Below are 9,339 nucleotides of genomic sequence, written 5' to 3' on the forward strand. Positions count from 1 at the left end.
TAGTGCTGCTAGTAGTATTGGTACAGTAGGTTAATTAGGTGATGTTAAATGAATAACCTAAATGAATGAAATTAGTAGTTAACTGATTTTTTTTCCTTTCATCATTATAGAGCACTAAAGTTAACTGAATTTTGTTCTATTAGTAGTTAAATGAATTTTCTTCTACACTTTGTTTTTGAATTAGCTTGCGAAATTTGGACATGTGGTTGCTCGTGTATATTTGGACACTGTTTGCAGGGAATGATGCTTAGTGGCCTATGTTTTGCCGGAATGTTGATTCATTTCTTTTCTGGCAAATTTCAGGTTCTCGATTTGTCCACTTTTTAGCAAAGCTCATGCCGAAATTTTCCGTGAATTTCGGCATGACTTGTGCTACAAACTAGGACATATCGAGTGCCCGTGATTTGCCGCACCAGGAAGGAGTCAACATTCCTGCAAAACAATAGGCCTTTTTATGTCATTATTCATTTTATTAGGTCTAGAATTAATTGACTAGATTTAATCATAGGAAACATGGCTAGCAACGGTGAAGGACAGGGTTCTGGTGATTGCGACGACGCCTACCGGGCGGCAGACGAATTTTTTAGCCTTACCGATGATCAACCGATGTTATTGCTGGGCCCACCGGTGGCATCGGGGACTGAGACCGACACGTAGACCGGTGCTGAGACTGAGACCGACGCTCAGACTCAGACCAGCATTGAGACCGGCGCTGAGACTGAGACCGGCGCTGCCTCGGGGAGCGGAGCCGGTGTAGAACCGAAAGAAAAGAGGCAACTGGTTCCTAACAAACTCAGGAGTACTAGAGTTGTGGTCACGGAGGTGGACAACGGCAATTTTGAGCCAACGGCGCCCGAGGAAGCGCGTCGATGCTACGGCAATCAAATAGGCTGCATCGTACGGACAACCGCCACCATCAACGATGAGAAACTACAGAAGATAGAAAATATGAGGAGCTCCCTCCTAAAGAAGTTTCACCAGATATTCTTGTTCCCGGGCCGGAATGAGAAGGATTATAAAGATCCAGACGAGGACCCGACAATGAAGAAGATAAACAAACATGCCATGACCAAGTTTAGCGACGTGTTGGCCGCCTGGAAAAATCGAGTGAAAGCAAGGATCATCGACAAGAAGGAACCCTACTCCGAGATTGTAAAGGATAATCCGACAATCACGAAAGAGCAGTTTCAAATATTCAAGGAGGCTTGCGAGGCCGAAGATGCCAAAAAAAGTCTAAGTACATGAAGGGGCTTCAAGAGAGGAACATTGGGAGCCAACACCTCGGAAGCCGTGGTTACGGCGGAAAGAGGTCCAAATGGGCCAAGGAGGATGCGGAAGCCGCGAGTCTGGGCATCCCAGACCCCTTGGCGGAGTTCACCGTCCCGCAGGAGCGTGACGTCCTCAGGGCCCGGCACCGTTGGGACCCGGTGAAAAAGGTTTACGAGACAACACCGGTCATTACGGAGTTCATGAGACTGCTGGTAATTTTAGTTTCTGATCAATTCGACTGCACACGTTAGTCATATTTGTAAACGATCGTTGTGCCTTTTGCAGAGAGAGCAGCACAGGATTGTGGCCGAAAGCGACTCGCCGTCTGAGGCATTGGCGAGGCCCAAGTGGGACACTCCATTCAACCGGGCGTTGAACATATTGAAACAACAACCGGTGGATACTCGACCGTCGTATGGACGCGTGCACGGTTCGGAGACGGCGCCACGTGGAAGAAGTACTACCGTGAGACCACGGAGGAGAGAAAGGAAAGACGGAGGTTAAATGAAGAAAACATCGACAAGAGGGTTGAGATTGCGGTTGAGAAGAAATCAACTGAGACAGTCGCAACAGCGGTAGCTGCCGCAAAACAGGTGGCTTTAGATATTTCTACTACCTTGGTTCCGGCCGTTTTCAATTGGACCAGGAAAAATCCAAAAAAAGATGCAGCGGACTTTCCCCTTGCTGACTTCTTGGCGGGGAGCAGCTCGACTAGCGTTGCACCAGCACCTGCAGCTGCACCTGCTCCCGCACCGGCTCCCGCACCGGACGTGCTAGGCGGTGCTTCATCTTTGGCTGAGCTCGACGCCCTCACGGTATCTGTCACACTGGCCCCCTTCAATATAAATGTATAATCTCCCGTTTTCGTTGCCTTTCGGATGTCTCACGTCACAGACTTTTCTTTGCAGGCCGACGAAACCCCGTGCACCATATTGTACACCATCGGCGACCAGAAAGTGGACGTGGGGAAGGCGACGATAATGGAGCCAAAGGAATCATTATTCCACAGCCGGCCGATCCCCCCGAACGTCTTCAAGGTTTCCGTGGCTAGTGTCAAATCGGGCCACGAGAATTTGCCTCCTCCGGTACTACTGGGGGATGACGACGAGATACCGGGGCGGCTTGGTGATTGTTGCAATGCTGGGTGGGTCCTGTTGTGGCCAAAGAGTCTGCTTCGTCTGGAGGCGGCCGGGAGCACACCCACGAGCACGCAGCCTCACAAGGTATGAACATCAACACCCCACCTACCCAATTATCGTCGGGTGTCGGGTTGTGTGATAGCGGACGGGGTAAGGAGGAGGCTCCATTAGTCACTGATGACGTCGCCATGGATGAGGATGAGGACGACGATGGCGCTGCTGAACAGTATGTCTATACTGGCGCCTCCTCAGGGTTTGAGCATCATGAGTCGGTGCCTGAATTGCCGTCTCAACATATTATGGACGACCTTCCGGTAGTAAAGAAGTTTAGGAAGAGAGCGAGGAAAGGCAAAAAAGCTGTTTCTATGATCCAGCCGCCTCAGCAGCCTCGGCTTCAGGACCGTATAGATATCCCCGGTGCGGATAAATGGCATATCCCCGGTCAACCAATCCTACCTGCAACAGCGCTACGGGCCAGATTCGGCGATCTAAAGAGACTTCATGACGATGTGCTGCGGGTAGAGAAAGACCTCATCGCCTCGAAAGATCCAGGATACCCACTCTACGTGGTTAACGTTCCGCGGCAAATGTCGTACGTCGTCAGCTTCCCCGCGGATAAGTTCTTCCTCCGATTCGATTACATATTCGACATGTTTCACGTGAAGAAGCTGGATTTTACGTTTGTCCGCCTTTATGCCTTGCACATGAACTACATCATCGGGGTTGAGCAGATATCTCATATCTGTGTCGCTGACCCATACTACATGCACGAGGGCTTCTTGGGAGTCTGCGCAAATCACCATGAATACGCGAGGGATTACATCATCAGTTTCATGCTCACCAATAAGGACAAGGGGGCGATTCTCGTGCCTTATCATCCCGTGTAAGTCATCCGCGTTGCTATCCTTCCTTCGATTTAAATCATTCATTTGCACGGTGGAGGCTAATTAATTTGAGGACTTATTTTGCGCAGCGGCGGGCGCGCCGTCCTCATCATCCTCTACCCCCGATTCTCCCACGCTCTTTACTTGGACTCGTCGAAGAACATTCACAAAAAGGATTACACCCACATCAAGGATGTTCTCGACAGTGCTATGTTTTACTACCAAGCAAGGGGTGGAGAGGTCAGGGACAAGAAGAGAAGGGGCGGCAGGGTCGCCTTCGGCCATAAGACCGACTTCTGCTGCATCCAGCAACCGAACGATTCTCTTAATGATGGATTCTATGTCCTACACCACATACTGGAGTACAGACGGGATCACCAGAACCTTCGCATGTCACCTAGATCCGGCGATGCCCATATTCTGCAATGGGCAAAGGACATAGGAGATATCGAGGATCATCGACTTCGAGCTGAGTTCTATAAAATCCAGCGCGAACTTGCCCAAATCATCATGAAGGAGGTCGTTGGAAAAACAGGGATGTTCTACGGAGAAGGACAAATGTCGCGGGAAGACGTCCGAACATGGATAGCCTCTCAGCGTCTCGACCTGAAGCCTTTCACTAGGCTCGGGGACTATCTCCCTGACTTGGATGGATGGAACGACATGTTGGAGTGATTGTCGATATATGACAATGTGTCCATTTAGTCCATACTTTCTGTATGACAAAACTTTGAGTTATGCACGGTGAAACTTTATTTGTGATGTAATTAAACCGTCCTCCTCCTCGACTAGCGAAAATCACTCTAGTTAGGGCATTTTGGGGTACGATGAACTTTGTTATTTATGCTTATGATATGTTGTTTTTATTTTTGCCAAGTCTGTCTCTTTCTGTTGCTCAACTATATATGTTGCATATCATCGACTCATGTGATGATGCAGGTGCATAGATCATAGATGGCGAAAAAGTGCTATGCCAGGAGTATATATACGACAAGTGGCCGGAGTGTCAGGCCCTTCCGGTTTTCGAGCGACAGGCAGTAGTTAGTTTAGAGGTTCACGCTAATGCGAAAGAGGGATACGAACTCATGTTCTCAAAGTGATAGCTCTTCTCGCATATATCATTGTTTAGATGGATGACGATGTATTTGCATATCATTCGAGACTTGTATCGCTATTTTCGAGATGATGAAGAGAGACCACTTTGTGTTGGATGATGATTATGATGATGACATGATTTGATGAGACTAATTGTATGTATATGCTATGATTACATTTGTATGTGTATGATATGCTAAAGATTATTGTATAAAGCCTATTCAAATATAAAACAAATACAAAATAAATATGCAGGAAAAAAACTAATAAATAAACTAGTAGTAACGAGGGGGGAAATTTAGCAGTAGCGCCGCATTGTCAGTAGCGCGTCCCAGCAAACAGCGCTACAGATAATATCAGTAGCGCCCTTTCCCAAAGAGCGCTACAGCTATTCATGTAACTGCTATACGTTAGCTGTAGCACCTTATTAGTAGCGCCGGTGCCCGCGCTACTGAGAGGCCCAAAACCCTCACTGCTGATAGGCTTTTCCCTAGTAGTGCTCCTTCTTTTTCTCGTGTCGTTCCTTCGTTCTTGTTGTTTTTTGGTTCTGCAGGCTTGCTGCTAGGCAACTTGCAGACGTATATAAACTGATGGAATTTTGAGAAAAGAACCGAGGTGGGACTATTGGATAGCGAACCCAGATTTGTATCAAAAGCATACATACTCCGTTGGCTGTCATCTTCTTGACAGGAACGGAGATTGTGGGTTCGAATACAGTACGATACATATTTTTAACTGATTGCTTCTTCCCATCAACAACAAAAAACTTTTATTTTCAAGCTCCCATCCCGGTGGCCTCGGATTGAATCCTAGCACCCTCCGCATTTCTCTTTTTTTTTCTATTTATGTTTAATTTAGACAGCATGTCCGGTTGGAAAACAAAAGAGGAAAACGTAAAAAAAAGCACTCCCTTGCCCAATAAGCATGGTCTAAACTATGTGGAGAGAGTCGAGGAAGTCCGGCAAGGGAAGGCGGTGTCGATGTCCAGGGCGACACCACGCTAGAAACCCGAGCAGGTAGAGTTAGCCACCGGGCTGCATACTGAGAAGGCACTGGTATTCGCCAGAGGAGAAAAGGAAGTATTTACGCCAATACAGAGCAGCGTGGGGATGTCCAGCGACTGTCTGGAACTACGACTGATGATAGCATTTACATCAAATCTGAGCAAATAGAGTTAGCCGCTGGGCTGCACACCGAGAATGCATGAGTATTTGCAAAGGAGAAAAGGAAGTATTTACACTGATACAGAGTGGCATGGGGGACGTTGGGAACTGAAGCCGATGACAGCGTTTACTCGTGGGAGAGAGAGGCATTGGTTAAAAAACATGGGGTGGGGGGGTATATATTAGAGATGTACATACAATTCGACTCTCGCCAAAGCATGTATGTTCTTTTTTTAAGCGAGAGTAAGAACACAAGAAAATAAGCAAAAAAAAAATTGTTGTACGTGTTGCAAGTGATAAAAAAATAGTGATTACTTTTCTCACAAAGCTTTATCGTCACTCCTTGGCTTTCCAATATCCGTGCTCTTCCATCTACCAGCCCACGTTAAGCATGCTCATCGTACTCTTTTTTTGCGGGGGAAGCATGCTCATCGTGTTTGATGTCTGAAATTTATGGTTTTAGCCCTCTGTGTTTATGAATTCAGTTTAACTATTCCATCATGGAGAGCCCGCAATCCTGGGCGAACTACGACTGATGATGGCATTTACATGAAATCTGAGCAGATAGAGTTAGCCGCTGGGCTGCACACCGAGAATGCATGAGTATTTGCAACAGGAGAAAAGGAAGTATTTACACTGATACATAGTGGCATGGGGGACGTCGGGAACTGGAGCCGATGACAGCGTTTACTCGTGGGAAAGAGAGGCATTGGTTAAAAAAACATGGTGTGGGGGGGGTATATATTAGAGATGTACATGCAATTCGACTCTCGCCAGAGCATGTATGTTCTTTTTTTGAGCGAGAGTAAGAACACAAGAAAATAAGAAAAAAATTGTTGTACGTGTTGCAAATGATAAAAAAATAGTGATTACTTTTCTCACAAAGCTTTATCGTCACTCCTTGGCTTTCCAATATCCGTGCTCTTCCATCTACCACCCACGTTAAGCATGCTCATCGTACTATTTTTTTGCAGGGGAAGCATGCTCCTCGTATTTGATGTGTGAAATTTATGGTTCTAGCCCTCTGTGTTTATGAATTCAGTTTAACTATTCCATCATGGAGAGCCCGCAATCCTGGGCGAACGCCATGCACGTCTCAGCATGCAGTCTAAGCTCGTAGTCCATGCATTTCTCTCCTGTAGAGACCTTCTATTTATTTAAACCCTCTGTCAATGGATTGTCGTCTGTATTCCTCTGTTTGTGTAGGCTGCTTATTAATATTCCATGCAACTTGCCAGCGTTTATGAATTGGTGAAAATTGGTAAAAGAAAGCAAGGTGGTACTATTTGACAAAAAAGATGCATGCATCCTCTCTAATTTATAGTACTGCTAAAGAAAAAAGTCCTTCTCCATGAATTCTATGAAGGCCACTTGCCCATAGAAAATAAATTCTGTAACGTGGCTTTTGGCCCATAAGAGATGGCCCAGTAGTGCTTTGATTGAGACGGCCTTGTGGCACCGTACGTGAGAGGCCAGCTTGCGTACGGAATTTGGTATGTGCGACGTACGAAAATCATGACGGACTAATAATCCAGAGGGATCAATGCTTTAGTACTTACCTCGCTTATATGTTTTTAATTCAAACTGAAAACGTAAATTCATAGAAAGAAAGCGTAATGTGACGGTGAACCCACGGAGTCAATCCGTGCTTTATTATTAGGGATAGACTAGTAAAAAATGCCCGTGCGTTGCACCGGGCGAAAAAATGCACAACCTGCTACATGTGTCATTGTGCACCATTATTTATATCTAATTTTAATAAACGTCGATTCCACTTTCTAGCACTAATTTTTTGCGCTCTTTCTAACAGTACGATGAGTTGGGCCACAGCGACGATGGACGAAAGGTGGGCCGGCTGAGTTGGCCTGCGATGACGGACGAAAATCTCAATGAAAAATCATGTTAGCGACAGGCCACATGATCACATGAATAGTACCACCTCGGATATAGAAAATAATTTATGTGAAAAAATCTGAAAGCGTAAATTTACAGGAAGAAGCGTATTGTGACAGTGAACCCACGGAGTCAATCCATGCTTTATTATTAGGGATAGACTAGCACAGATGCCCGTGCATTGCACCGGGAGAGATGTGCTTTGCTGTGAAGTAAACACAAATTATAATTAATTAGGTTGCCCAGGTAGAGGATAAGTTTGGTGATAACAAAAACGATAGCTCAATTAACAATAGGATTCTTTGGGGCGCTAGTTCGAAACTTGCGACATGAATCCTAATCAACTACTCGGGTGAACAACCTTATCTTTAGACTACCATAACAAAAATATTCTACATGTAGTGCTTATTTTGAGTTATCGTCATCAGACAATAAAAATGTAGTGTACTTTGTCCGACTTCCATGCATGGATGCTTCTGTCGCTCACCTTGAAATCCTTGTTATACAGATGTTTTAACTTTCTGTTCTGTTGTGATATATGTATGATTCTTCATTGCAATTGCATCTTTGCTTAGTCTGTTGCGCCTCAGTTCATGATTAGATGTAATTTGCTTTGTTCTCCTTTTAGATGATTATCACTAAGTAAAGTTAACGCTATCATATATAGAATTATTAATGTCTTTAAATCATGATGGTAGGATATAACAACTTCTATAATTACCTTTGTTCAAGAAAGTAAGCTAGTTCATTAAAGTAGGTTACTTTTGTTTACTATATTCTTTTGTTTAAATAATATTTTTGTATTGTGATATACCTATACATAGTTTCAAATAAGTATGGTAGGGTTAATTAATGATGGTGCATGTGTCGCTAGTGTCCTGTTTTCAATGGATACAATTTGGGAAGCAGAAAAATGTTACGACATTGTAGATCAGATTAATTATTATGCTACCATCAGAAAATAAAAGTTTCTTCACATGTAACAATAGCTTTATTGAGATCAACTAAAGACATTGCCATGACGCGTAAATGTGTGTGTTTTGGCATCAATGTTTTATTATGCACACATATGAACCGTGATCAATCCGTCTATGTTTTATCATTTGCTAGTCGTTGCTTAATTGGTCATGGAAACTGTGGAAACCTGAGTATCCCTGGTATTATTGTTTTGCACCACGGTTTATACGGTGATAACTCTTTTAGTATGGGCAGCATCATTACCAAACGGTTAAGTCTGAACCGTATCAAGGGCCCCATCTTTGGAGGCATCTATGCTACACGCCTAGCTGCACATTTTAACATACCTATTAGGCATTATGAGAAGGAAGAAAAGGAGCTACCCTGTGTTTATTTAGATTATAAAAGTATGGTGGCACATGATTTTATTGTTAAGAATAGGGAAGGAGAGCTTAAATATCAATTGTTCTTTAATAAACATCATCCTGAGACTATTACCTTGCCTGCTCCTTCTTTGTTTGATTTGACTGTAGGCACGTACCTTGTTGTGTTGACGGCTATCCACGCCTACCAGAACCATGCACCAGCCAAGGAGTCAGAGCCGAAACCACAATTTGATCCTTCACGACAGTCTAATTACCAGTAGGATCCGGAGATGATTGTCAGCCAGTGGCAATCGGAGCCTTCCTCCTCTTCTTCTCAGTATGACCCCAACTATTATTATGGATATCCGCCAGGCCAGCCGTGGCCATAGACCAACTTAGGCCAAAAGCCTAAGCTTGCGGGAGTACGTATTTCTCACCGACATTACATTTATGTTCACACACTCATTGCTAGATGTGGATGCTCATACTTTTTCATTGTATCACCCATGCTAGTTTATTTCCCTTTCTATGCTTTCTTCTTGTGTGTTTAATAAAACTTAAAAAAACCAAAAAA

Source organism: Triticum aestivum, chromosome 3A, assembly GCF_018294505.1.
Source record: "Triticum aestivum cultivar Chinese Spring chromosome 3A, IWGSC CS RefSeq v2.1, whole genome shotgun sequence".
NCBI lineage: Eukaryota > Viridiplantae > Streptophyta > Magnoliopsida > Poales > Poaceae > Triticum > Triticum aestivum.